The sequence below is a fragment of the Echinops telfairi genome, unplaced genomic scaffold, assembly GCF_000313985.2.
Source record: "Echinops telfairi isolate 266 unplaced genomic scaffold, ASM31398v2 ScPeMD7_9;HRSCAF=40, whole genome shotgun sequence".
Taxonomy (NCBI): Eukaryota; Metazoa; Chordata; class Mammalia; order Afrosoricida; family Tenrecidae; genus Echinops; species Echinops telfairi.
In genome coordinates this window covers 2,880,187-2,898,895 of record NW_022103906.1, presented here as the reverse complement: position 1 = coordinate 2,898,895, position 18,709 = coordinate 2,880,187, and the positions used below count along the sequence as shown (strand labels likewise).

The window sequence follows — 18,709 nt, the reverse complement described above, 5'->3', positions numbered from 1 at the left end:
CCAATCCCTACACTATCTTAATGTATGATAGGGCTGAGCAAATGTCTAACTGCAATGGAGGGTGCTAAAGTTCTCAGGGTGGTAGAAGGAATAAGGAATAACTGAAAATGCATGATTGGAGCCTGTGGTGTGTACTGGAATTGGAAGAATTTGGTGTGAATGAATGCTGTTGTTGTTAAGTGCCATTAAGTCAGTTCTTAGACATAATGCCCTTAAGCACAACAGAACAAAATACTGCCATGCCTGGCCCTGTACCATCCTCACAATTGTTCTTATATTTGAGCCCATAGTTGCAGCTACTATGTCAATCCATCTCATTCCAAGACTTTCTCTCTTCCACTGCTCCTCTAATTACTGAGCATGATGTCTTTCTCCAGGGACTGGTCTCTCCTGAGTATGTAAGAGGAGTCTCGCCATCCTTACCTCTAAGGAGTACCTGGCAGTAAGTTAGCAGGACATGGTACTTTCAGTACTCTTCCCCAGCACCACAATTCAAATGCATCAGTTCTTCTCCATTCTTACTCAGTGTCCCATTTCACATGCATATGAGGCAATGGCGAGTGCAATGGCTTTCACCGGGCATACCTCAGTTCTCAAAGTAACAACCTTGCTTTTCAACTTTTTAAAGAGTTCTTGTGTAACAGATTTACCCAATGCAATGTGTAGTTAGAGCTCGTGACTGCTGCTTCCATAAACATGCATTGTAGATTCAAGCAAGATAACATCCTTAAAAACTTCAATTTTTTTCTCTGTTTACCATCATGTTACATTTGGTTCCAGGTATAAGGATTTTTTTTTTTTACTTTACATAGAGTTCTAATCCATAATGAAGGCTGTAATCATTGATCTTCATGAGCAAGTGCTGCATGAGCTCCTCATTTTAAGGAAGCAAAGTCTGTCATCTGCATATTTCAGGCAATTATAATACTTATAAGAATATGATGCCATATTCTCCTTCATATAATTCAGTTTCTCTGATTAGTACTCAGCATACATATTGAATAAGTAAGGTCAGTGAAACAACCCTGAAAAACACCTTTCCTGTTTTGAGACCATGAAGCATGACCTTGTTCTGTTTGCACAACTGCCTCTTGATTTGTATGTGAGTTCTGCATAAGCACAATGCTGTGTTCCGGAACTCCCGTTCTTCTCAAGGTTTTCCATAGTTTGTTATGATCCACACAGTTAAATGCCATTGTATAGTCAATACAGCACAAGTAAATGTCTTTCTGGTATTCTCTGCTTTCAACCAAGATCCATCTGACACCAGCAACGATATTGCTTTTTCCATATTCTCTTCTGACAGACCTGTACTTCTGGCAACTCCCTGTCAATATACTTCTGCAGCTCTTGTTAGATGATCTTCAGCAAAATTTTACTTGCATGTGGCATCAATGATAATGTTCAATAATTTGAACATTTTTTTAGGTTACCTTTCTTTGGAATGGGTACAAATGGATCTCTTCCAATAATTGGCCCCAAGGGGCTGTCTTCCATATTTCCTGACATAAACAAGGGAGTACATCTAATACTTCTTCAGCTTGTTGAAGTATTTCAGTTGGTGTTCTGACAATTCCTAGAGCCGTGTTTCTGGCTAATACTTTCAGTGCAGACTGGACTTCTTCCTTGACTTCCATTGGTTCTTGTTCATGTTGCCTCCTGAACTTGAGAGTGTCAAGTAGTTGACTGTTCTTTCCATCTTCTTTTGATGCTTTCTGCAACATTCAATAGTTTGCCCTTAGAATCTTTCAATAAATCTTGAATTTTTTTCTTGAGTTCTTTCAGTTTAAAACATACTAAGTGTTTCTTCCCTTTTGGTTTTTTAACTCTAGGGCTGTTCATATTTCATTATACTTCTTTTTGTCTTCTCAAACTGCCCTTTCAAATTTTCTGGTTAGCTCTTTGACTTCATCATTTCTTCAATTTGCCTTAGCTACTCTAAAATTAAGAGCACATTGGAATTAAAAGAATTGGTGTAAATACATGGTCTCTAAAATATGTACATAAATGTCTGTTTTCATACATGTCTGTATGAATATACAGGTGTTTGTTTGTTTGTTTGTTTGTTTGTTTTGACAGTCAAAATTTCCCCTCTCTAATCATTCCCCACTAGAAGGACTAGGGGTCCCTCAGATAAATAGGAACTGGAGTGAGGCCTACATAAGATGAGCTGAAAACATCATGTTATTGCACCAAGTAAGTAAAAACTAAAAATAATAGAATTCAAAATAGTTGGAAGGTTTTATACTCACCAAATCTGGGGTAATTTGAATGCAAAAAAATTTTAGAACGCTAATGAATTATAAACCAGATTAAAAATTAGAATTTGTAAGCCCATACTGACAACACTCTAACTAATTAATTGATTATTCTACTTAGAGCAGAAATCTGATGGCTGAATAGTAAATGTGGAGAGAGTGGAAATGATGGCTTGCTATAGCCATCATAGTAAATATGCAATCAAGCAAGAATCATTAATGGATGCTAAATACAAGGAAACTTTTTGACAGGGAAATGCATATTTACAGGGAATTAAAGTGTGTCCCTATCGTCAGACTATTACTAGCAAGGAGAAAAATAAAACACTAATTATTGGTAATTATTCACTGGGGGAACACTAATGACAATGTGATGAAAAGGAACACCATTTTAAAGAAAGATAAACCTTGTGTGCCCATAGATGTGATACTTGAGAACTGAACATCACCTGGAATGCAAGTGTTCTTTGTTCTAGTTTTGCATATTTACATATGTATATATGTAAATATATATATACCTTCTCTTTTCTTTACCTAATCCTTTTGACTTTGAAAGTAGATTCCTTCTTAATTCCTTTTTCATAATCCTACTTGACATTACAGGAAACAAAATATAAAGTTGAATATATTATAATTAACTGCAAGTTCCACCCAATTTTATTTTCTGTGGTTCATTTACCTAATGTATGTTGTTAAATGTATAAAACAATACTAAGCAATTGAACATGCTGAGCCTCTGAGAGAGAGTCAAATTCTGTACAGTGTCAGTGAATTCTTTCTCACTAACTTAGCCCTGAACTGGAAGTAGCACAGAGAGTACAGGGTAAGTAAAAAGTATTGCTGAAAAATCATAGAAACCTTTATTAGACAAAAATATCAAATGTGAATTATTTTGTTTCTGGTAGGCCTAAACACTTCTAAAGGTGGTATTTCCATCTCTAATTTTTCCCCAAAAGCATTCTGCACTTTTCAACTTATGCTATATCAAAATGGTACTTTTATCATTCTTAATTATCTTAAATCATATTCAAGTTTGCAAAACAAACACATCTAAGGCTGGAAAGGGTAAATTTTTTTCGATGAAATTTTCAAAAAATAGCCAATTCTATTCTTGGAGAATAGGCAGGTACGTTGTTGCAAAGAAGGCCAAATATATATATATCTTAGCCTTTTCCTCACAAATGCAATTTTCAACTTTCTCAGAACTTCTTCCACAAAAGCCCCACAAGTCATTTGAGAAATCCATCCGGATCTTCCTTTTGGAAACTCAAAAAACAATCCTCATCACTTTCTTAGCTGACCTCTCTTTTAGTTTACATTGTTCGGCAGATAGCTTCAAAAGCTCCTGTTTCTAGCCTGTCTTATAGGGTCACTATGCGTCAACATTGACCTGAAGGCAGTGAGTTTCCTTAAGGAACCCAAATAAGACTAAAACAAGTTTTCTGCTGTGATCCACTATTCACAGAAAACTCTTTTTCTTTGAAATAAATCAGTGCTTGTATGAACTGAAACCCGAATAGCATTATTTCCTTACTTATGCTCATACATCGCAAAGGGGTAAAATGCTCTCACACTGTAGCATGTATCAGAACCCCGTGGAAGGCGTGCTGAAACACGAGCAGCTAGAGCACTGCCCTGGTGTTCCTGAATGACTGGCTCTGCTGTGAGGCCAAGAGTTGACATGTTTAATAATTTTCCAAGCAATACTGATGATACTTGACTATGAAACATATTCAGAGAACTAATAACACAAAGGATTATACCTAGAGTAAGTACAGAATTATATTTAATTGAATAATTCATTTAAAGCTTGATTCAATGCATGATTTTAAAGTAGAAGAATGGCTAAGGTTAAAACTCACAACCACAGAGAAAACTGAATAATATATAATATCAGAAAATATGTAACCTCATTTATGGAAGACAGTAAGCAGGAAGAAGTCTTATTTAAAGGTACACAGAAATCAAGCACCCATCGGATGCTCCAAAGAGAATGAGAATTGATGATTATAGGCTCGTTGGCATCAAGATGGAAACGTTTGGGCATAAGAATGAGACAACTGGCTGAACACTTACATACAAAAGTGCTACAAATCCAATTCTGTTCCAGCATCCCTGAAGAATATTCCTCAAATCACCGCCATGAAACTAAAGTTAGAGCCTCTATAGAAAATGAGTCAGAGAGTCAGTGACCTAAAGAAGGCAGATACAGAACTGGATTTGGGAGTGAGCCCTCAGAGCAAAACGTTCTACTACCATAAAATAGATTCTGACTCCTAATGACACTGGGAATCCAAGACTGTAAAATGTTATGGGAGCAGAGAACCTTATCTTGCTCCTGAGGCATGGCTGCTGGGTTTGAACCACTGCCCTTGCTGCTAGCAGCCCAAGGTTTACCAGGCAGCATGGCCAGGCTCAATAATAAACACAGTAAACAAATTTTAAAAATTTAAATTGGAACAGTAAATAGTACTACTGCTGTCCAAACCTTTCCACATCTTTCTGTAGATGGCTAAGCTCAACTTTCCTGTATTTCACCCCTCATCCAACCCAAGCAGACGATTAAATTTTTTCAAAAAAGCTTCCCTTTTTAATGGCAAATATGAAATAACAAGAAAACTTTGCTCCAACTAATATATGGATGGCTTCCTATTTGAAATTTGGGCTTGTTACTAGATTCTCTGTGATAAATTCCACCAATCACAGTAATACTTTCACGCTTTTTTTCATGTTTCATACATAAAAATACCTAGAGCCATAATCATCATAAATCTAAAGAAATCCTCTAACTTAAGAGAAACTAAAACAAACAGAAAAAAATTAAATGGAAGGAAAAAAACATTACAAAAACAAAAAAGAATTTACAATAATAATGATATTTCAGAAATATAAAATATTTTACCTATGATTTGAGGATAGGATTCTAATCATATGAAAGAAAAATGTATGTGGCAAAAATGACTTGGAAAAATGAAAAATAGCAGACCTCAAAAAAATTCAGAATTGAAAACATAAATTTCAGAAAGTAAGGTGGAAAAAAAAGAGTTGCGAAAAAGACAAAATAGCACAGATGTGTCATACCTTGTCGATGAGATGTCCAGAATAAAAAGAGTCATGGAAATCAAAAGCAAGGGACTGTCAAACAAGCTAACATAAATCCATATACCTAAACGAAATGAACATCAGATACAATAGGCCCTTAAGTACCAGGCACCATGAATATGACAAACTAACACGGTAGTGTGAAGAATGAAACTAAAATGAATGTTCCAAATGTATTCAAAATCTGTGAATCCATAAATGCACTTCACAGATATGGAGAGCCAGACCATAAAGAAACAGGAGGGGAAGCGGTAAGGGAGGGGGGAAAATAAGGAGCTGATGCCAAGGGCTTACATGGAGATCAAATGTTTTGAGAATGATTAGGGCAATGAATGTACATATGTGCTTTACACAATTGATGTATGTATGGATTATGATAAGAGTTGTATGAGCCCCTAATAAAATGATTTAAAACATTTTTTTTTAAAGAAAAGGTAAAAAACAGTGCTTTGGAAATTCTGAGTGGGGAAAACTAACTCCCAACTTAAGTGATCAATGAGAGAAGACATTTGAGACATGTTAGGAGAAAAAGCAATGCCTTTCTACAATGGCTCCACATAATTTTAACACGAAGCTAGAAGATGGGCTCCCCCACAACTGAGAAGAAAATCAAGGTTGTGCCGGGGGCGGGGGTGGGAGGTGGGGTGGGGGTGGGGCATCCTAGAAATAAAGCTGAGACTCCAGAACCTGTTGAACAGAAAGAGGCAGAGAATCTCAGGAGGATGGTGAAGAGGGAACTTAAATCAATTGTGTTTGAACACAGGGCAAAGATAAGTAATTAACATTTCATGAAAGTTGTTACAAAGAGAAACATAATCATGCAAATTTAATATAAGTATTAACTACTGACTTCTAAAGAAATGAGGATATAACCATGTAGAGCATATGGGAAGCAGAAATAGAAATAGGGTTGGAGAACTGAGTCCTCATAAACCATAATAAGAAACTAAAATTAAGACTAACATGGATAAGGTAAGAAAAATAACTTATCAAGGAGTAAAATTGTTAAGAGAACTAAATATGGAAATAGTGGCCTTTGGGTAGCAGGCATTGTGGTGTGAAGGTGGAGCAGAAGACTGCAGATATTCATATGTATTGCATACCTACCTTCCTTTTATAGTATATGAATATTTATTAATGTAGGAGCCCTCATGGGGCATAAGTTAAGAGTTGAGCAGCTAATCAAACGATCACCAGTTTGAAAGCACCAGTTGCTCCATAAGAGAAAGCTTGGGCAGTCTGCCTCTGTAAAAATCCACAGTTGCAGAAACTCACTGAGGGCAGTCCTACCCTGTCCTGTAGGGTTGTGATGAATCGGAATTGACTCAATGGCAGTGGAGGGACTGCCATCAACTGTATTTTATGTATTAATTACATTAAATTAAAATTAACCAGCAAGACCAAGGAGAAAACAATGGGGCTGATGGTTCCACAGGGATTTGTGGGGAGGATGAGGTGGAGGAAATGAGCAGTGAGCAACCAATGCCATAGACAGGGGAGCAACTAGGAAATTGAAAGCAACAACATGGAGGATGTAGAGATCCAGGGAGTGTTGGTGTAACAGCAACCTAGCTGAGAGGAATTAGTAAGAGGCAAAAGAAGGGCAAGGGTGATGTGGGGCTGGTGGAAGGCAAAAGGAAATAGGAAAGATCTAGGAAGAAAAGCTATGGATAGAGGTATAAACATAGATGTGCACTTATGCAAATATATTAATTCATAAAAATAGAGGTAATGGCATAGATACATAGATTTATATGGCAATACATTGAGGAAGTGGACGGACATTGACCTCTGCTCAAGTCCTCCCTCAACACAAGATCACTTTGTTCTAACAACCTGGCATTCATTCTGTGATGCTCACCATCCCAGCACAATCACTGAATACAAAATGGGTGCATAAGCAAATGTGGTGAAGAAAGCTTATGGTGCCCAGCTATCAAAAGATAGAGTGTCTGGGGTCTTAAAGGCTTGAAGTTAAACAAACGGCCTTCTAGCAGAGACACAATAAGCACACATAGAAGAAACATACCAGACTGTGTGTTCATGAGGTATTGACAGAATCTGATAATAGGCACCAGAAGACCCCCAAACTAACAAACAAATAACAACAAAAAACATGTTGTTGAGAATGAGGGGATTGGAGCAGAAACTGTAAACCCATCTGTAGACAATAGGACATCCCCTCACAAAAGGGACATAAGGAAGGGAAGAGTCAACCAGGGCACAGTACAGCACGATAACAAACACAGTATTCCACTGGTTCTTTGAGGCTTCCTTACCCCCACTATCATGACCCCACGCCTGCTTTTCAGTTCTGGCTAGACCAGAGCATCCCCTCATGAACAGAAATGGGAGTAGTGATACCAGGAGGGTAGAGAGAAGGTGGGGGAGGAGTGGAAGAAGGGGAACTGATTACCATGATCAACACATACCCCTCCCCGAGGGGGACAAACAACAGAAACATGGGTGAAGGGAGACAGTAGTGAGTGTAAGATATGAAAATCATAATAATATGTAATTTATCAAGGAGTCATGAGAGTGGGAGCTGGGGAGGGAGGGGAAAAAAAGGAGCTAATACCAAAGGCTAAGTAGAAAGTAAATGTCTAGAAAATGATAATGGAAGCATATGTAAAAGTATATTTGGTACAATTGATGTATGGAATGTTATAAGAGCCCCTAATAAAATGATTTTAAAAACTAAATAAAATTAATGAGCATAAAACAAAAGGGCAATTTTTTGCAATTGCTTTTTACAACTATTTGAGGCAATAGTGCTGAAAAGCCCTAAAGAAAGAAATTTGAAAATAAAAGGAAACCAATATTGAATGAATGTATTTCTACTAGACACTTGAATAGTTTTCTCATTAAACCTTTAAGCATTTAATAGTCTTTACCTCCTTATTCAAGACATGTATCCAGTAAACTCGGAAAAACACAAACACTGGATATACAGCTTTAACTAAATTTAAGCAAGTTTTGGTTTAATTCAGAGTCACTTTCTGATAAACAGCTATGCAATAAGGAATTAAGAATGAGTTCAAGTGTTTATATTTTAAGTAAAATTCAAGCATCCCAGTTGAATTTTAAATGTTTTGCCATATAGTTTACAGAAACAGTACTGCTGATATCGCCCCAGTCGGCTGTGCACTCAAAGCTGGTGAAGGTAAAGGTTTTCAGATTGGATGCCAGCATGCATACGGGAGCTCTGCTGCATACTGAGTGACTTGGGCTGTGTTCAGTAAACATGAAGAAAGAAGAGAGCAATTTATTATCTCTACCTACATAAAACTTGAGGCCATTTCACTGGCCAAAGCTTTTGCAAGGTTCATTGCAAAATAAACCTCAGGTTTAAAAACCATCTATATAGTCTCATTCAAAAGAAAAAAATCATATAGACACTTTATTTAAAGAGTGAATTTTTCAAATCATATTGGGTAATAAAAAATGTAACATTAACATTAAATACTGAAATCAGCAAAAGGAAAGACCAAGATTATCTCAATAGACCAAATTAAAGGCTCCAACTCATTACTATATTGTATTAAAAAAAAACAAACCACACAGCAATACCCAGACTATATTTTCCATGCAAACTATAAAAACTCTCTTTTCTTCACTTCAAGACTATACAATTCATGAAGTATGTACAAAAACATATCAAATCTTTCCTAGCATCCACGGGATAATAATCGCTCCAATTACTCTGATCAATTGCTACTCCAAACAGTTCACTAAACTCTTATCTATATCCATATATTTAATGCAGTTGCCACCAAGTTGGCAACCCCATGTGTGTCGGTGCAGCACAGTGCTCCACAGGGCTTTCAATAAGGACATTTTCAGAAGTACATTGCCAGGTCTTGCTTCGGAGGTGGCTCTCTGTGGACTGGTATGAGCCTTCGTCTTTTCAGTTCACAGGCAAGCAAGCTAACTATTGCCCTTGAGGGAAGTATGCTTTAACTCCAACTTACTAACAGTGTCTTTCTTACACAGAAAAGATGTTTGTTTGTTTGTTTTAAATACACCACTCAGAATGGATAGCAATGATGGCAAAATAAACCCTCTCAGGGGAAGAATACCAGGATAGTAGATGATGGGATACAATGGGCAGTGTAAGATATGTATAAATAATAATAACAATACATAATATATTAAGAGTTCAAGGAGGTGGCAGGGTGGAGAAAGGAGGGGGGGAAGGAGGAGCTAGTGTGAAAGGGCTCAAGTAGAAAGATAATATTTAGAAATTATTGATGCCATTAATTGTAATGTCTGCTTGAGAGAATGGCCATATGGTTTGTTATAATATATGTAAGAGGCCCCAAAAATGATTTGTTAAAAAAAATCAAATTTTTATGCAAAATGCAAAAGATCTCTTTAATATGTTAATGTGTACAGGAGTCATTTTAATGACTGAAGTACAGCTGAGCAAAGCCATGGTGTTTTTCACTGCCGTGAATGCATGTGGAAATTGGATGGTGCATAAAGAGGACTGGAGAAAATTGAATGCATTTGAATTACGGTGTCGGTAAAGAAGGTCCCACAGACTGAGGAAGGCCAGCTAGTGTTCCTTACAAGCATGGCTGCTGAGACGTAATCTCCTGGACTTGGGACACATCGAGAGAGACCAATGTTCACAAAGGGACAGCATTCTTTGTAAGTGGAGGGTCCGCAAGAAAGGGAAATTCTTAAGGTGATGGATTGACACAGTGACTGCAACAACGAATGGGCTCAAATATAATAATGTTTCTTTCTGTTGTACACTATGAATCAAAAGCTGCTATGAATCAAAACCTGATAACCATTAAGAAGAACTTTTTAATTTGCCATTGTGTGTGTGTGTATTGGTGTGTTTGTTTCTCTCTATACCCCTGACATTTAGCACATTGCCTATTACAGTGCTCAGTAAAATGGTAGGTATTAACTATTGTTATTTCAGTTTGATATACATAAATGTATCATTAATCATATCATTAAATGAGATATATTTCTTTTAAATGCTTGGTGAACCTAAGCTAACAATTATATCACCCCCACTTTTTGCCTTAATACATTGAAACTACAAATCTAACTTACCACATATTTATACATATCAAACTTGAGCCACCCCCATCACCAGTGCTAACCCACAGCCTTGGCATAACCTACTGAGGCCATCTGATGAAAACCATGTGATAATTGTGTGATAATAGATAAAATAATATAAAATAAATATACCCCTTGATCTGACCATATGAGAAAACCATCAAAATAAAAAGCTATGCCCAATGTCATAGCACAAATTATCTAACACCAAACAACATTTTGCCTGCTGTTTTAGAAAAAGGATAAATGTGGGGGGGGGGGGGGGGGGGGGCCCTTTGTCAGCCTCTTAAATGAATAGAGAATTACCACTTAAAGTCTACACATATATAAAACCCCTCTAGATCACCAAGTTGACACCACTGACAAATTAAACAACACAGAGGTTTTCCTCCATATTAAGACTCTCATCCCTACACAAACACTCTCATCAAGTCTATTCTGACTCAGACTGACCTTATAAAACAGGAGCTGATCGCCTGAACTTTCTCCCACAGAATGGTTTGAACAGCTGACCTTGCAGTTAGCAGTCCACTGCTTACCTGATTGTGTTACCAGGACTCCTTTGCTAATAATCTGGCTGTGGTCAATTTGTAATACCTTGGGATGAGCCATGACTTATAAGAAAAACAAGACAGTGTTTCACTGCACTGCCCAGGAGGCTGCCATGAGACGAAAGCTAGCTCCAAAACCACCACCATCTCCGAAAACAGCTTGGCTTTGGAAGCTATTGTCTCACTGTGGTGCCAATAATTTCATTCCTGAAGTAACAAATTGAACACTATATTGCTGCATTGGGAAGGCTATTTAGATATGTATATTAGGAAGTCCAAGAGGAAAAAATAACAACATTCATTTTTCCCCAGAATTATTATAGCCTTTCCAATGGAAGATAATCAAGAAAAGTTGCAACAAACTTCCCTTTTTATAAAAGGGACCATTTAACTTAATTTTACAGAACATTTATCTGGGCTTAAAAATAGCAGAAATTGTTTCTTAATGAGTTCAGACTGGCTCTTTTCAAAACTTCAGTGCTCAAATTGTTCTTCTAAATTTCAGTGACTATTGATTGACATAGTTAAAACTAATTAAGAATCTGAATTCCTATAAACAGATTAGAAAAGCCATAGCAATTCATGAGAACCAACATAATTTCTAGTTTCAGTTTTACAGATCATTGAAAAGGACGAGATTACTTAGGTTATTGATCATTTAGCATCACTATTTATAGCTCTCTCTCTTAAATGCGGGATGTTTTAACTGCTTCAGAGCATTCACTACATAGAGATACAAGGAGGTGAAAGTTTTGGTGTTTCAAAATTGCTTGTGGGGCTTTGAATATCAGGATTCTTGTGAAAATTTTGGCCACTATATTCTATGAAAATTAAAACAATATACATTTAATGCCACAAATCAAATCACTTACTCCATGCCCTCTCTAGTTACCACCCTCTCTGTTCAGCTACTCAACAAAGTAACTCAGATTGTCCTTCCCAGGATTCCACTGTAACTACTCTTTTTCATTATCACCAAAAAACATTCCCATTTGAAAAACTTAATAGTCTGTACTCCATTCACAGCTTACCTCGCATCTGAACAGCATTTTAAATAGGTGCCCTTCCTTCCTTTTTGAAACAAGGTTTTTCACGTGGCTTCCCAGTTTTCCTTCTGTCCCTTGACTGCTCCCTTACAGCCTCCTCTGCTGAGTCTTCTCTCTGGTCTCTAATTCTGGACATAGTCCCCTGGTTTGGTCTTCATCTACATTCATCTCTTAAGTAATCTTAACTGAGCCACTGGTACTAACTTCACCCGTGTCCTGATGATTCTTAAAATTTTCATTTTAGCTCTTTTTCTCCCCTGGATTTTTAAATTGTCAGTCCAGTTGCTGAGTTGTTGCTGCCACCTGGATTTCTGACATGAACATGGCCCAAACAAACAAATTGTATTCCCATCAACTTTGCCTCTTCCATTGCTACCCAAGGTCAGTAAACGGCACCATGATTCCCATTCAATTAGGTCAAAGAGATCTTTGATTCATCTTTAAAATCTGCATTCACTCCATCATACCAAATCAGCAAATATTTTAAATATACCCAAAATCTGACTATTTCTCCCCCATCACCAGTACCCTAGCCCAAGTAATTCAATATTTTTCATTGAATAGTTCAAAGACTTCCAACTGGTCTCCCTCCTCTCATTCTCGATCTCCTATAATCTATTCTTTGTATGGTAAGAAAAAAATGATTCTTTAAAAATCTTAAATCACATCGTGTCATATTCTGCTAAAAAAGGTCTGAAGGCTTCCCAGAGCACTTAGTCCTTAATAGAACCAACATCTACAACCATGACCAGAATTCAGATATCTAACCTCCTGAACTGTGATAGAGAAAAATGAATTTCTTTTCATGAAAGCCACTTCCTTGGGGTATTTTGTATAATAGCAGCACCAGAAAGATTAGACAAATAAAATGGCGCTGCAATTGCTAATTATTTCAGAGTATGGGAAGAACATGCACAGTTAAGAACGTCCATTAACTTTCACTTCCATTGTTTGATTCAATATTTGCAACAATTTATGGCAATTCCTCTTTTAGCCTATTTTAAAGATAAAGAAGTGAATGCAGTAAAAATGAAAAACCATTTGAAATGTAGAACAGCAAGTAAGTGGTAAAGTAGGAATTAATCCAAGCATTTTTAACCTCAAAAAACATACTTACCAACCAAAATATAAACTAATTTTGGCTAATAATATAGTATTAAATTCCCAATAACAAATGTTGCTTAGAATTGTATTTGTCAAAGTTAAAATGCCTTTTGAAAGCAAACCCCAAAAGACTTGTTTGGTTTTTTTGTTTGTTTGTTTTTCTCGGTAGTGTAGTCAGGTGCTATTAAGTGAGTCCGCACTGCTATAAACCCACTGTATAATGGGACAACACATATACTGCCGGTCCTATACCATCATCTCATATGGGAAACAGAAGGATTTCTCCCAAGTTGTCTCCCCCAAATATATGCCAAACTTAGCTGCTTGTGAATGATTATACACTTGGAGGTCATCAGGAGTAGCCATCTGGAGTAAGCAGACACCACTGTTTATCCCACAAGGAGTAGGGCCCACTCCCTTCTGATAAGATAGTAGTTGTCTGTTTCCTTGTAGGAGACACCAGAGAGGTCAAACCCACCCAAGGATGACAAAAGTTAGGCTGCCATCATGAATGTAGGGTCCACCCATCTTGTCATATGTATACTCTTAGACCTTCCCATTCCTATGGGCACACCCCTAGCTCATCCCCTTCCTGTTACGCTTATGCCTATCATACATCCCCTTCCTACAATGTGTACGCCTATTGTACTGCCCCTTCCTGTGACATGTGGTTACCTGTAATCATGTCCCCCTAATGAGATATAACCCTTGGTTAGCAATAAAGTTGAGGCTGTCTCCGGCTCTCGCACCTGGGGGCTCTCTCCAGTTCTCACACCTGGGGGCTCTCTCTGGCTCTCGTGGCTGGGTTCCCCCCATGAGGACCACCAAGTGGGGCTGAGGTGAGCATGCTACCATGAATTGTGTCTGACTCCATTATTTCTATCTCTCATGCTCTCTATGACTTTACTATAATCTTTACATATTATCGCTGTACAATTGCGCCTACCGGACCTGTGATGACTTGTTGGGCACTCTCCTCTCCCCACAAATGGCTCCCATCATGTGTGGCCTTGTAGGAAAAGAACTCTTTTGAGTTATATCCCGTGTAACAATTCTAAGGCCTCATCGACAGAGAGAGTGAATCCGGATAACCTGCTACGTGGAGCCCGTCGTTGCAGCTGCTATCAATCCATTCCTTAGATGGTACTGCTTTTCTTTCATGACTTTTATCTCTCAAGCATGATACCCTTCTCAGAGGACTGCCACCCTCTTACCGTGGTAACATGGCTAAATTACACGAGATGACATCTCACCATCCTAAGGAGGACCCTGGCTGTACTTATTGCAGTGCACATTGCCTCATTCTTCTGGTAATCCCTGACATACTCACATTTACCACTTTTCAAAAATACAGAAATCAATGAACAGCAACTCTTCTCAGTCTTCTCTGTTCTATGCCGTGTGTCAGACATACCTTAGTCCGCAAAGTGCTATTGTTGCTTTTTGACATCTTACAGTGATCTTTGCAACAGATTTGCCCTGATATTACATGCCTTTTGTTTTTGTGACTGCAGTGTCCATGGGTATTAGTTGTGAATTCATGTAAAATGGTATTCTTGACAATTTCATTATTTTCTACATTTATAGTTATATTTCTCATTAACCAAGTTGTGAGGATTTGTGTTTTCTTTGTGTTAAGATGTAATACATCTTACATCTTAAGATGTAATACGTCTCCTCTCTCTGGAGGAGAAAACAGCAGGACTGACAGTTCTGGGTGGACATGGGAGAGGGGGAGGTGGGGGGAAAGGAAGTGGTGTTAACAAACCCAGGGACAAGGGAACAACAAGTGTTCCAAATTGGTGGTGAGGAGGGTGTGGGAGGCTGGTATGGTGTTATCAAGGGTAATGTAACCAAGAGGAATTACTGAAACCCAAATGAAGGCTGAGCATGATAATGGGACAAGAGGAAAGTAAAAGGAAATAGAGGAAAGAGCTAGGAGGCAAAGGGCATTTATAGAAATCTAAATAAAGGCATGTACATATGTAAATATGTTTCTATATGAGGATGGAGAAATAGATCTATGTAATCTACTTACAGGTTTAGTATTAAGGTAGCAGATGGACATTGGGCCTCCACTCAAGCACTCCTTTGATGCAAGAATATTAACCTGGCATTCCATGATGCTCACCTTCCCGACATGATTGGTGAAGACATAGCGGATGCATAAGCAAATGTGGTGAAGAAAGCTGATGGTGCCCAGCTATCAAAAGATATAGCATCTGGGGTCTTAAAGGCTTGAAGGTAAACAAGTGGCCATCTAGCTCAGAAGCAACAAAGCCCACATGAAAGAAGCACACCAGCCTGTGTGATCACATGGTGTCTAAGGGGTGAGGTATCAGGTATCAAAGAACAAAAAATCATATCATTATGAATGAGGCGGAGTACAGAGTGGTGGCCCAAAGACCACCTGGACATCCCCTTATGGAAGGGTCACAGAGAGGAGACGAGCCAGTCTGGGGGCAATGTAGCAATACACCTTTCCTCTAGTTCCTAAAAGCTTCCTTCCTTCTACCACCCCACTCCCCACCACCACCCACCACCCCTGCCACCTATCATGATCCCAATTCTACCTTAAAAATTTGGCTAGACCAGAAGATGTACACTGGTACAGATAGGAACTGGAAACACAGGGAATCCAGGATGGATGACCCCTTCAGGACCAGTGGTGAGAGTGGCGATACAGGGAGAGTAGAGGGAGGGTGGGGTAGAGGGGGAACCAGTTCTAAGGATCTACATATAACTTCCTCCCTAGGGGTCAGACAGCAGAAAAGTGGGTGAAGGGAGACGTCAGACAGTGTAAGATATGACAAAATAATAATTTATAAATTATCTAGGGTTCATGAGGGAGGGGGGAGCAGGGAGGGAGGAAGAAAATGAGGAGCTGATGCCAGGGGCTTACATGGAGAGCAGATGTTTTGAGAATGATGAGGGTAACGAATGTACGGGTGTGCTTTATACAACTGAAGTATGTATGGATTGTGATAAGAGTGTATGAGCCCCCAAAAAATAATGAAAAAGGATGTAAAACATATAGAAGGCTGTTGTCTTCAAAAAGTAAGTGCTTCAAATTATGATCGCATCCAGAAAGGAAGGTTATATCCCAGGTTGTTAAACAAGTCATCCTTCTAACCTGATGCCACATTCTTCAAATGGCCAGCTTCTTATGTTCACTTAGCATACAGTTTGAAAAAATATGTGAAGGGATGCAATCCTGACACACAGTTCCTAATTTTAAAATATACATTATCCCCGTGTACTATGAAAATGACTGCCTGTTAGACCATGTAAAGTTCCGCATAAGCACAATGAAATGCTCTGAAATTCCCATTCTTCCTAGTGTTTTCCATAATTTGTCACCATTCACACAGTATATGTGCCTTGGCATAGTCAATAAAACACAAGTAAACCTCTTTCTGGTATTCTCGGTTTTCAGCCATGTACATCTGACATCAACAATGATGTCCCTCATTAGACATCTTCTAAACATGGTTTGAATTTCTGAAAGTTCCTTGTCTGTGTACTGCTGCAATTATTTTAAATGTATCTGCAGCAAAATTTTACTATTAATATGTGCTATGAATAATAGTTTTCAATAGTATCTATTGTTTCATTTTACTCTAAAATAGACACAAATATGGATCTCTTGCATTCAGCAGACTAGTAGTCTTATAATTCTCTTGGCATACATGAGTGAAGATTTAAAATGCTACAACCATTTATTAATGGGACAACTCTTCCCAGTTGTATTTTGAGTGCCCTCAACTGGAGAAGCTCATTTTCCTGCAGTATATCAGACAGTGCTCTGCGGCTCTTCATAAGCTTTTGACTGGCCAATGTTTTCTTCAGAAGTATATCACCAGGTCCTTCTTCCTACTGTGTCTTAAATTTGAAGCCCTGCTGAAATTTGTCCACCATGAGTGACCCCGCTGGCATTTGAAACACCAGTGGCATGCCTCCAGCATCAGGTAGCATCAGACCACCACAAAATGACTAACTGACCAATTAGTGTTGGCTTCAAACCACAGAATTTTAGTTTTACATACTCTGTGTGGCCATCTCAGATTTGGAAAGATAAAGTGGTACATGCCCTACTTTTTCTACCCTCAGGAAACCACACTGGCCAATTCTCTATCATCTAAAATAGTTCTTGTGGCCAGGGAAGAGGGGAGATACTATGGCTAACTTTATGTGTCAAACTGGGTCCCAGTGGTTTCCCAAGCACTAAAATATTCATTGTTCCATATGAAAATCTAGTGCAGTATAATGCGGTCACCTTTTGTGCTAGCTAGCCAATTTAAAAATCAATCAGTTGAAAGATGATTTCTTTAGTGGTCTGCTTTGAAACTATGAATATACATTTTTGCAGCACTTCCTTTCTCTTCCCATTCAGCACATTTTCCATTGTTGTACCAACCAGGCTTCCATAAGCAGATGATCTAGCAGGAGTCTCTAGCCCTCTACCTGACCTACATGTTTTAGATTTGTCAGTCCTCTCACACAAGAGATCCTTGCTTATCAGTGCTTTAAAGAGGTTTACCCAAAAGATTTACCCAGTGTAAGGTCGCATTGTCTCTCAACTGCTGCTTCTGTGGACATTGATTTTGGATCCAAGCAAGACAAAATCCTTAACAACTCTACCTTATTTTCCATTTATCTGATATCAGATACTGGTATTGTTATGAGGATTTTGATCTTCTTTGCAGTGTGTTGTAATCCATACTGAAGGCTGAAATCCTTGATCTTCATCAGCAAGTGCTTCAATTTAAGCAAGAAAGGTTGTGTTATTTGCATATCACTAGTTGTTAGTAAGCCTTCCTTCAAACCTGAAACATTCTTCTTTATATAATCCAATCTATCTGATGATTTTCTCAGCATACAGTTTGAATAACTATGATGAGAATACACAGTACTGACATACAACTTTCCTCATTTTAAACCAAGCAGCATTCCCTGTTCTGTTCAGACTAGTGCCTCTTGATTCATGGGCAGGCTGCACAATCAGCCCCTGGTTTTAGGTGCTGATATTGAGTGTCTCCAGAATCTCTTTGCACAGATGTAGTCCATTTGATATCTGTGTATTCCCCCCGAAGAAGTCCATGTGCATAGTCACCTTTTGTGTTATTGACAGAAAGTATTTTCTATGAACAAGTCATTGGTCTTGCAATTCTATCATGTAATCTCCAGCTTAATTTTTATCATATTTTCCAACAGTAGTTCCTTCATCTTATTCCAATTTTTACATTCCAATCAACAGTAATTATCAATACATCTTGATTGCATGTTTGATCAATTTCACGCAGAAAACATTGGGAGAATTCTTCAACTTCTGAATAACTACCTTTAGTGGTTGGTGCATAAATCTGAGTAATAGCTGTATTGACTGGATATCCTTGTATGCAGATAGACAATATCCTGTCACAGACAATATTGTGCTTCAAGACAGTTCTTGAAATATACTTTTTTTAAAAATCATTTTATTAGGGGCTCATACAACTCTTATCACAATCCATACACACATCAATTGTGTAAAGCGCATTTGAACATCATTCTCAAAACATTTTCT

General features: G+C 38.1%; 1 long non-coding RNA gene across 1 annotated transcript in view; it reads right to left on the bottom strand.

The window, feature by feature from the left end:
• The window catches only part of LOC123521281, a 280,459-nt gene that overhangs the window by 15,487 nt on the left and 246,263 nt on the right, over positions 1–18,709 (bottom strand). The gene's annotated exons all lie outside the window — the stretch shown is intronic.